The following is a 10,165-nucleotide window of genomic DNA, read 5'->3' as shown; positions in this document are numbered from 1 at the left end:
CATTGTCAGTAGATGCTGGAATCTCGCAGTTTGCATCTGCTCTTGTCATTTCAGAAGACTGTAGCTGTTGTCCACCTTGATCATCCCCAAATTGCTTCATTTTTTTTTTTTCCAGCAGCCTCAGGTTGACTGCATTAAAGTCAGATACCCGAAGTATACACTTCCAACAGATTCACACCCCCGTCATCCTGTTTTGCCCTCTGGTGTTCCCTCTGCCACTCCTGTCTACTTTGTACTTTGTAGTCCTCTCCCTATATGCACACCTGGTCTTTTCGGGTCAGTCCTGACCTGCTGTCTCTTCAGATTGTCCAGGGCCGCAATGACCTGCTCCAGACATCAGACAGCAGAGTCACTCACTTTTCAGGAAGGTCTTTCCATCAACATTTCCTTGCTGAGTCACTCACGCTGCCTTACATTCTTAACCCTTAGCTTGGTAGAGTTTATTTGTTTTACTTGCCTAAAGTGGTATTCTGTATTTGCGGGGATGTTTTATATGTCCCTCAGTGTTATGCTACGTTAACAAATGTGCTTGTAATTTGTGTAAAGTGTAAGTGAGGACGTATGCTAATTGCATTGATGAATTCCTTTATAGTTGATTTGTTTATATTGTCACTTGGTATCTGTGCAGGGTTTGGTGCAATGTTTCCAATCAATATCCCAACAATCCCAAAACACATTTACATCTGTGATTTGCAGGTCTTGACAGTATTTCGTCCTGAATTTTAGAATAGAAAATATGTGAAGTTGCATTGAGTTGCATCATTGTTCTGTCAAAGAATTCCATTGGAGAGAAAAAAAAAGGTAACTTTGGGGTTCATGCTTAAAAATGTAGATTGAAAATAGAAAATAAAAATGTTTCAATCATACAGATATATTTGTGTCACAGAAGTTGGTGGCTAGAGTAGTTGGATTCCATCATTTAAAAACACACAGCTGTAGAGGGGCATTGGAATCCCCCTTTAATAGTAAACAGTTTGTGTGACTCATGGGCAAAACTAAGTTTTGAGCCCAATTAGTCTTCCAATATTTCTTCCACTTACAGGAAAATACACTATGTAATGATGGAAATAGTTGCAAACATATTATGTTTGCAAAACTTCCAGCTATTAAATATACAACCAGGGGTACATTCAAGTATTTGGGAAAGGAAATGAAATCAATCTTTGATGTGATTGAGTGGGTGGTTGATTTTGTATGTTGCACCACCAAATTTGCAACTATATCATTATTCAAAAATACAGAACTTGGTTGTTTTTTTTCTTATGTCTTGAAAACCATGACTATACAAAAAGAGACATTTTTATTTAAAGCCATCATTGTCCACAGTCATTTAGAGCCAAACTCCCACAACCAAGTGCCATCCAATTACGATAATGAGAAAAGGGAAGTAGCCCATTGTGTCCATGCTGTACTCCCACAGCTGCCCCTCTATTTATATACAAGCATTGTATAAGTTGTTCATGTGGTGGTCATGCATAACAAAGGCTAGGGTCACACTCTGGAATTTGAGAATGCTGAATCCCATTTATACCATTTTATTCCACTGCTGATGTATTATATACTAACTGTACATAAAAAAATGGTACATGAAGTAAAAGGACTTAATTATTAGTGCAAAGACTGCACTTGTTTGGTGGAGATGTTTTGAGGTTCTGAAAGCATGCAGTAACTCTCCAGTAAACTATGTACAGAATTACAAAATAGAACCAAATTGAATAGAAGCCCATAATATATTCTGTCTGCTTTATTGTTTATTGTTTTATTGCCCAGAAGGACACTGTCAGACACACTGGGGGTAAGAAAGGAGTCAAATACTAATGTGAGCCATTGTGATTGCGGGAAAAAAAGAGAGAGGAAAATGTGGTGTTTAGCTGGATCTTTGGGGGTAGTGTTTGAAAAATACAACAGCTCAACAATATCTCAGCAGCAGCAATAGAACCTCATAAAATGTGCTCAGGGGGTATCAAACGGATGAGGCTGCATTTAATTTTCTTTGAGGTGGCCCTGGCAATAAAGTGTGGCTCGTGGTGATAAGCAGAGAGGAGCTCAAGCACATCATTTCAGTTATGTAAACCATTGGAGGGATACAGTGGGCACTCTCCTACACAGTAAATGTGTGAACGTGTGTGTCTGTGTCTGTGTGGGGGGCCTAGTTTTACTATATTCATCGGGGCTGGAAGCTGGGATCCCACTGTTCTTGTGGGGGCCGACTGCTCTGTGGTAGTTGAAATGGCCCATTTTCGGGGGTAAAAACTCAGTTATAATCACATTTAAAACAACATAGTTGACCAAAGTTCTGTACAGTAATAAAGCAAATAAAAAAAATAAAACACAGACGCAACACAACACATATAGCAAGTGAGAAGCAAAAACAAAGGCCATGTACGAGTCACCAGTCAAATGCCAAAGAGCTGATACCAAAACCCCCTGGGCCTCAATTTTGGGACGACCAAGAGCAGCTGATCCTTGGGATCGTAAAGGCTCGTACAGCTCAAGTTCATCGAAGAGGTAAGGTGGAACAAGGCCATTAAGACATTTATGAAAAAACAATAATAACTTAGAATGGATCCTGTTGTGTACTGGAAGCTAGTGGAGGGAAGCCAGAAGGGGAGAAATATGTCCCTGTCTCTGAGCTCTTGTTAAAAGGCGCATTTAAAAAGCAGCATTTTCAGTAATCCAGTCGAATTGTTTCAAAGCATGATTGAGTTTTTCAAGGTCATGTCTCGACAGAATGGATTTTAACTTGGTTATTTGCCTGTATTGAAAAAAAAAGGTTTTATTACATAGCTAATCTGTTTGTCAAAGTTAAACTCAGAGTCCATTATTATCCCCAGGTTACTTACCACAGGATTGTGGTAAGGAGCCAAAGGACCAAGATCAACAGGGGGCTGGTAGAGCTGCTGCCTGGGCCAAACAGTATAACCTCAGTCTTCTTGTCAATTAAATACTTAGAAAGATTTAATGCCATCCATGCTGCGATGTCATTGAGATATGTCAATGTCTATCATTTTCGATTTTCATATATATAAAAATGGAAGTGCACGCCATGTTTCCAACAGAGCCCAAGGGAAGCAGATGAAGTGAGAACAGGAGGGGCCCGAGGATTAAACCCTGTGGCACTCCACAGGGGAGATGCGCTGTAGAAGACACATAATCACCAGTTCCAACACAGAAGCTTCTATCAGCTAAATATGAATGAAATAATTTCAAGGCAGTAAATTTAATACCCACCAGTGCTTCAGACAAGTGAGGACACTATCAAATGCAGCAGTCAAGTCTAAAAGCACTAGAATGACAACATTACTAGAGTCAGTGGCCAGAAGAATATCATTAAAGACCTTTAAAAGGGCAGATTCAGAAAGGTGCAGTGCTGGAAGACTACCAACTGAGGCTAGGAACTAGGAGTAAGAGCAATTTTATTTTTATATTTAGCAAATACTCCATTACCATTAAACAGAAAAGTAGTTAAAAAATGTAGTTGGACATGGATGGATGTATGTGTGTGCGTGTGTGGGGGGGTGCTTAGATGCACTACTTTAAATTAAAGTATATGCTGGTTGAAAAAAATATCCTAATTTCTAACCTTTTAACTTAATAATATTAAGATCAAATATTTGTATATCAATTTGCTGAGAGTTGGGTGTATTTAAAATTTTCTTGGGTCTTTTTCCAGAACATTTTGAAATGAAAGCAAACCTGAGAATGAACAAGTAAAAACTGCTGCTTGACCTTGATTTTGTGCAGTCACTAAACCTTCCCAGAAGTATGTTTTGTCAGTCACTAGTCATCCAGGTCTCCACCCTTAATCTGGAGTAGCACTTATTCCCCAATTTCTAACACAGCCTTCAACCAGAAAGTGTCACTACACTGAGTCAAGAGTGGATATAAGATACTTCCTGACAATGGAGGAGTGGGGTGTGAGTTTAAAACTGTCAATCATTGATCAAATGCATTTCAAATATGTGTCTGTTATCATGAACCCCACTATAAATGATTTTACTTCCATGACCGTTATATTTTAATCATTGTCACAGATGTCTCTGTGTTAATTGTCCCACTTACATATTTACCCATTAAACGTCATTACTTACTTGTTTCAGGCCTCTCCTGTACCAAACCATGCCTGAACGTTTGCGAAATCTCCTCGAGTGGAAAATGGCACACTTTATTTGGATGGTGATGATAATAACAAGATGTTTAATTATGTTACCTTAAATGCATAATGATGTGTTATTAATTTTCACGGCAATTTTGCAAACTTATGAACCACATCGGAGGCACAGAAGCATAAAAGTGGGTCAGCAAAAGCCAATGTAAGGGGGCATGAAGATTAATCAGGAGTTGCATTTTAATAAAGTGGTACATGTTGCTGGTATTTATTAATTTATTGAATTTGTGTGTGCGTGCAGTGCAATTAAATTACAACTTTCTTGCGAATGCTAAATAAGCAAATCCTCATATGCAAAACTGCATTTGAATATAGTTGTGTTTTCGGCTCATCATTACAAGGGCGATATTAACAGGCTGACATTAAAAAAAAAAATACTAAACGTTAGTCTGTGGCAACAACTGAGGTAAACAGATACATAGCATTAGTTACTGAGATAAAAATGTGTACCTTGTGCTGGTGTGTGAGTAAAACTCACAGGATTTCCGGTTTCAACACGATTCATCATGGATCTCTGTATTGAATGTCATTCATGTAATTATTGTTTGACCAGCTAAGCAAGAGGTAAATCAATCCGAGCATTGCTGTATCATGCATCCTGCTGTAGTAATGTGTCGACAGTGGTGAAGGCCTGACCCAGCAGCATTAGAAATGACGCAGCACGGTGGATTAAACTGCTGCAGGCTCACACAAAGCCCCTGTTTCCATACGATAATATCTGGCCTCCCCTCAAATGACAGTGACACTAGTATCTTCCCTCCACAGGGGATGAGGATTTTTAAAGCAAGATTTTCATGTATTTCATTCCTTTGATGAGCGAAACACACAAACACGCACACACACACACACATGCTGTATTTTGCAGGCAGGAGTATTTGAGGCTCTGAGTTGATGAATGACTGGAGGCAGAGGACCGACTGCATTTAATTGGTATGCAAGTCTTCCCAAGCTTAAACCTGGTGATTAATTAAAAAGAGAAGAATGTGATGTGAAAAACAAAACAACAAACAACTTCCATGAGTTTTGACATCAACACTCCTTATATCTGAAGCTTTATATTTCCTTCTTCACACACTGTGACACGGCAGTTCCAGAGTCATGTTCTCACAAGCTAGTACCAATATAACCATTTGCATAATCATTACATTTAAAGTGACATAAATGAATAACATTCAACCAGCATTTTGCATCAGTAGCTGCCATCAATATGCAATGCGCAGACTGGCCATTTTTAGAGACACCAGTTCAACTACTTATCAACGCAATTATCAAATTTGCCAATCACTTTCGAGCAACTCAGTGCATTTAGGCATGGAAACATGGTCTTGGCAACCTGCTGAAGTCTAAACTGAGCATCAGAATGAGGACATACGGTCATTTAAGTGACGTTGAACACGACATGGTTATTGGTGCTGGAGAGGTTGGTTTGAGCATTTCAGAAACGGCTTTAACCATCTCTCGGGTTTACAGAAAATGGTGTAAGAAATAGAAAATATTCAGTGAGCAGCAGTTTTCCGGGCAAAAATGTCTTTTTGTTAATATCAGAGGTCAAAGGAGAATCAGCAGTTTGAGATGATAAGCTGATAACCACTCGTTACAACCAAGGTACGAAGAAGACCATCTCAGAATGCACAAAATGTCAAACCAAGACACTGATGGGCCACAGCAGCAGAAGAGCACAGAACACACTTATAAATACCTGCACATAATACCTAAAGAAGCGGAGATGTGGAAATAGATTTTAGCCCATAATTACTATGACTAAGTAATGATTTATGTGATGTGTTTGCTACAGTAAATTAAGGTATTCACTTGTGAAAATATTGGCATTAAGACAAATATTATCTGCTCCACTTACTGTATTATTGTGTGTTTCCCTGATTAGTCCTGCCTTTTCATTAATATCCATCTCTGTCCTCCAGTTACCGGGCAGACAATAAAGCGACACTTTTAATGCTGGCACAGCAAAAGACACATTCTCCTCACTGGTTCACCAAAGCTGTAGCTTAGATGGTGATCTGCCACTGCCACCAAGTCGTCTTTGTCATTTAACTCTGTGCGCCTGCATCAACTATACGCATTAACGTGTCATTTCAAGTTTTACCGTGCATGACATAAATCTGTCAGATGAACTCAATGATATTAATTACTCTTTCAAAACCTAATGATGAAAGCTCATTCAATTCAGAAATACAAAATTCAGACTGATTAATCGCATGCTCAGAATATCATCTTTTCAAACAGAGCTGCAAAAGTGAAGATTCTATTATTACTTGTCTTTTTGTAGCTTGTTTTGTTCATTTAATCATTTCAATAGAAATATTTTGTCCCACTCCCAAACTCAGCTTCCAATAAAATGTTGTGACAAAAACTAACCCTATAATTTCAATACAAAATGCCTGGCGTTAATATTAAAACTCTTACCCACCAATTCAGCCTGTATATCTTTTATTTACATCACAGTTTTCACCCACATTTTTCTCCACAGTCCCCTTTTACCAACGCCCTTTCGTTTTCCACCTTCTCGTTCATTCATCGGTTTACTTCAACCTCCAGCAACAGACAGATGGGGTGACTGTGACAGCGACACACTGCTCGGGCAGCTGTGCAAGTGTGTAGACAAGAGGTAATGAATAATCAGCCACCAGCCTCCAACAGCTTTGTATTAATAACTAGGTGTTCTAATTACATTTTTACAACTTGTTAGGTCTACGGTGGTAAGACAAAGAGTCGGTTACTACACTTCCAGCGCTGGGGCACATTTAAAGAGCATTTTTTGATTTATTGATTTGAGTGTGTGACCGAGAATATCCACTTTACCTGAATATTAAATGTCCAGTGTGTGTTATTTGCGTGAAATTATCTCCATCTGGCAGAAATGGAATTTAAATAATTACACTGATGATGTTTTAACAAGTTGTTCAGTCACCTATTTTTTTTCTAGAATAAATAGCACCACATGGTACTGATCTACAATATTGAATGCAATATTTAGTATAGTGATACAAAATATTTGTAGTATCTGATTACCACCACTACCATGTTATTATAGTAACTGCTTATATTGTTTATTTATATCTCTTTCCATTTTGGACATACTATTATTACTTTGCTTACTTTATTTATTATTATTATTGGACTAAACTCACTATCATTGTCTTATATTTTAATAAGCATTGTTATTACCCTATAATTTATTCATTCCTATTCCATACTTCTTTTTAACAGTTATTGGCTACTGTAACTCCAAAATGTCCCCCATGATGATCACAAAAGGATAGTTTTCTTCTCTTACGTTGTCTTATCTTATCTTGTCTTATATTATATTATATGATCTTATTCCAGCTTTAAAAATGCCTATGCTACATTTAAACATTTCATCCAAGAAGTTTAAGCTATAGTTTTTACAGCTCTCAACACCCAGACACACACACACCTACACACACAATGCATGAATATAGAAGGATGGATTCATGGCTTTCTCCTTCGCAGTCACCAAATCGCTCGAGTCAGCTCTCACTTCGGGCGAGAATAAGCCATCACATCAGTCATCGGTCACAACAAACTCAAGAAAGTCGAGTGAAAATGTGGCGTACAACATCAAAACAAGCAGACAAGTCTTTACACTGCATACACATCCCCAGTACATACACATCTTCAGTCAAATGTGCTAAAATAAATATGTCAAATGATTCATTTGTATTAATGAGTTTTAGTGCAACTGGGCATATCAGATGTTAAGGTGAAGAAGTTACACCAGGGGTGTCCACACTACCTTAATCTACATAAAAAAAATGCTTAATATATATATTTATTTATATGTACTGAGTATCGCTTATGTTGGTGTACCTTGCATAATTGCATTACCTTACTCTGAATTGAATGGAATCAGCCAGGGTTGTCTGCTGTCCGGACATTTCCCTTCTTTGAAATAGCGACCGTAGATTTTTCAGATCAGACAAATGCACTTCGAATATGACATTGTGAAAAAAAGTCGTCCTCCCGTTGTGGGCGTTTCCATCACGGTGCAGTTCGGGCCAGTCCAGTGACTGTACTGCACCATTTTAACCAACCTGTCCTCCAACTGAAATGTACATATAGGTCGTTTTTTTTCCAGCCCCTGAAACGTAACTATGGGTGGTTTGTTTTCCAACCCCTGAATACAACTTAAAGGTATGTTTTTACTACTGTCTTTCAACTCGAATACGCTCAGGTGTTACTGAAGTTATTGTAAGTCGCTTTGGATAAAAGCGTCTGCTAAATGACATGTAATGTCAAGTACCCCAACGAAGGGTATGGAACAGTTGGGGCTGGTTATTTGGGTACTATTCCCAATGGAAAATCAAAAAAAACATACCATACTGAAGCGACAAACTATATAGTGGAGCAGCTAACACAACCACTGTTCTTAATATTAATGAGGATTAGGATTGAGTAACACTATATCTAGGTTATATTTTATTCTGACATTTTATTTTTACTCGAACAAAAACATTTATTTAAATGTTAGCCCAACATACAGTGCGTATGATGCAGCCGCCTCTAAGTTCACCGGTGAGCATTCATTGTTACTGCTTTCAACACAAGTGTACTTGACTCTACTTGGCACTTTATCTGAGGCGCGCACAACAAATGCAGTTTTGAAAAACAACCTTGATGTATTATGGCTGTGGGAAGTTATATTGCTTTAGCTGTAGTGTAGCTCCGCTCTGCAAAATAAAAAAGGAAAAGAATGAAACGCTGCTTATTGCACCTGGCGAAGCAACGAAAAGCCCAGCAACTCCTGGCCCAAGTGTTTGATGATGGAGCCATGTGTCAAGGCGATTTATTTTATTCAACCGCAGCTTCTTTTTTTTTCAGTTCGCCAGAAAGCGACGGCTCAAAGAGGATTAACAAACTCCTGTACCGCGGTTTCCTTGGAGACTATTTGTCTTTCCAGACAAGTTATTTCACCATGTGTGACAAATGTATAACCATATGATGACATATGCTCCGCATTGTTAGTTGTAATGCACTACTTGGTGTGTTGATTTGTTGTCATTCTAAAAAGGACTCTGTTAACAATTAGGTAATTACAACTTAAAAGGGAAAATCCACCTTAAAACTTGAATCTATCGAGCTATCGTGAGTTAATGTCTGCCAACGAACAGATGTCTCCCTGTGCTGGAAGTCAAAGCATTAAAAACCTCAACCTGATGATGTCATCAGGGGGACACTTTCTGAAGAGACGGCCCATTGAGAGTGAGTTATTGACCCGCTCCAGGTGCTTAAAGAATGGCTTTTATGTGTATGTCGGGCTTCCAGCTGGGTATCAGAGTGTGTGCCCATGCACCAGTAAAAATCACGATGTCTGCTGTCAGAGTCGAAGCAGTTGCACCATTATTCACTGTCTGTGGAGCAGGCAGCTCCAGGGTTTTGTCTCCGGATGACATCACCACTAGTGTGCAATCCACTTTAAGGACACGCAGATCACAATTGTGCCGAGCGATAATGAAGTCGCGCTCCAGTTTTTGTCATTGGAGGAATCAAAGCCGGCAGCGTCATCGCCCAAAAAGCCATGGAAGTAGACTGAAAAAAATCTATATATATATATATATATATAAAAAAGAAGCATTTCATTCAGAAAGAATAATGGACAATACATTCAAAAAAGTCAAAAGGTACAAGGCTTCACCTCTTTGTCCATGGAACTTGACGTCAATTTTGCACATTATCTTCCCATTTACAAGAAAATGGACGCATGGTTGCAGGTTAGATCTGTAAATGTCTGATTTCAAAATAATTCCATAAAATGCAGTTGATATAATGCAGGTTTTTGACGTTCAGAATCCTACTGTTGATTCCAATTCTTCCTCATTGCTTGCAATGCCGCTTTCCCATCCCAAACTCCAACTCGCCAAAATATTCCACGCACAGCCCCCCAAATGGCTCAAAATTAGGAGCATTATCATGCAGCTGCGGAACAAGAGTGAGCGAAGGTGCTCTTGAGATAGAAGA

Source organism: Solea senegalensis, linkage group LG2 (genome assembly GCF_019176455.1).
Source record: "Solea senegalensis isolate Sse05_10M linkage group LG2, IFAPA_SoseM_1, whole genome shotgun sequence".
Classification (NCBI taxonomy): Eukaryota; Metazoa; Chordata; class Actinopteri; order Pleuronectiformes; family Soleidae; genus Solea; species Solea senegalensis.
Note: the sequence above shows the minus strand (reverse complement) of the source record.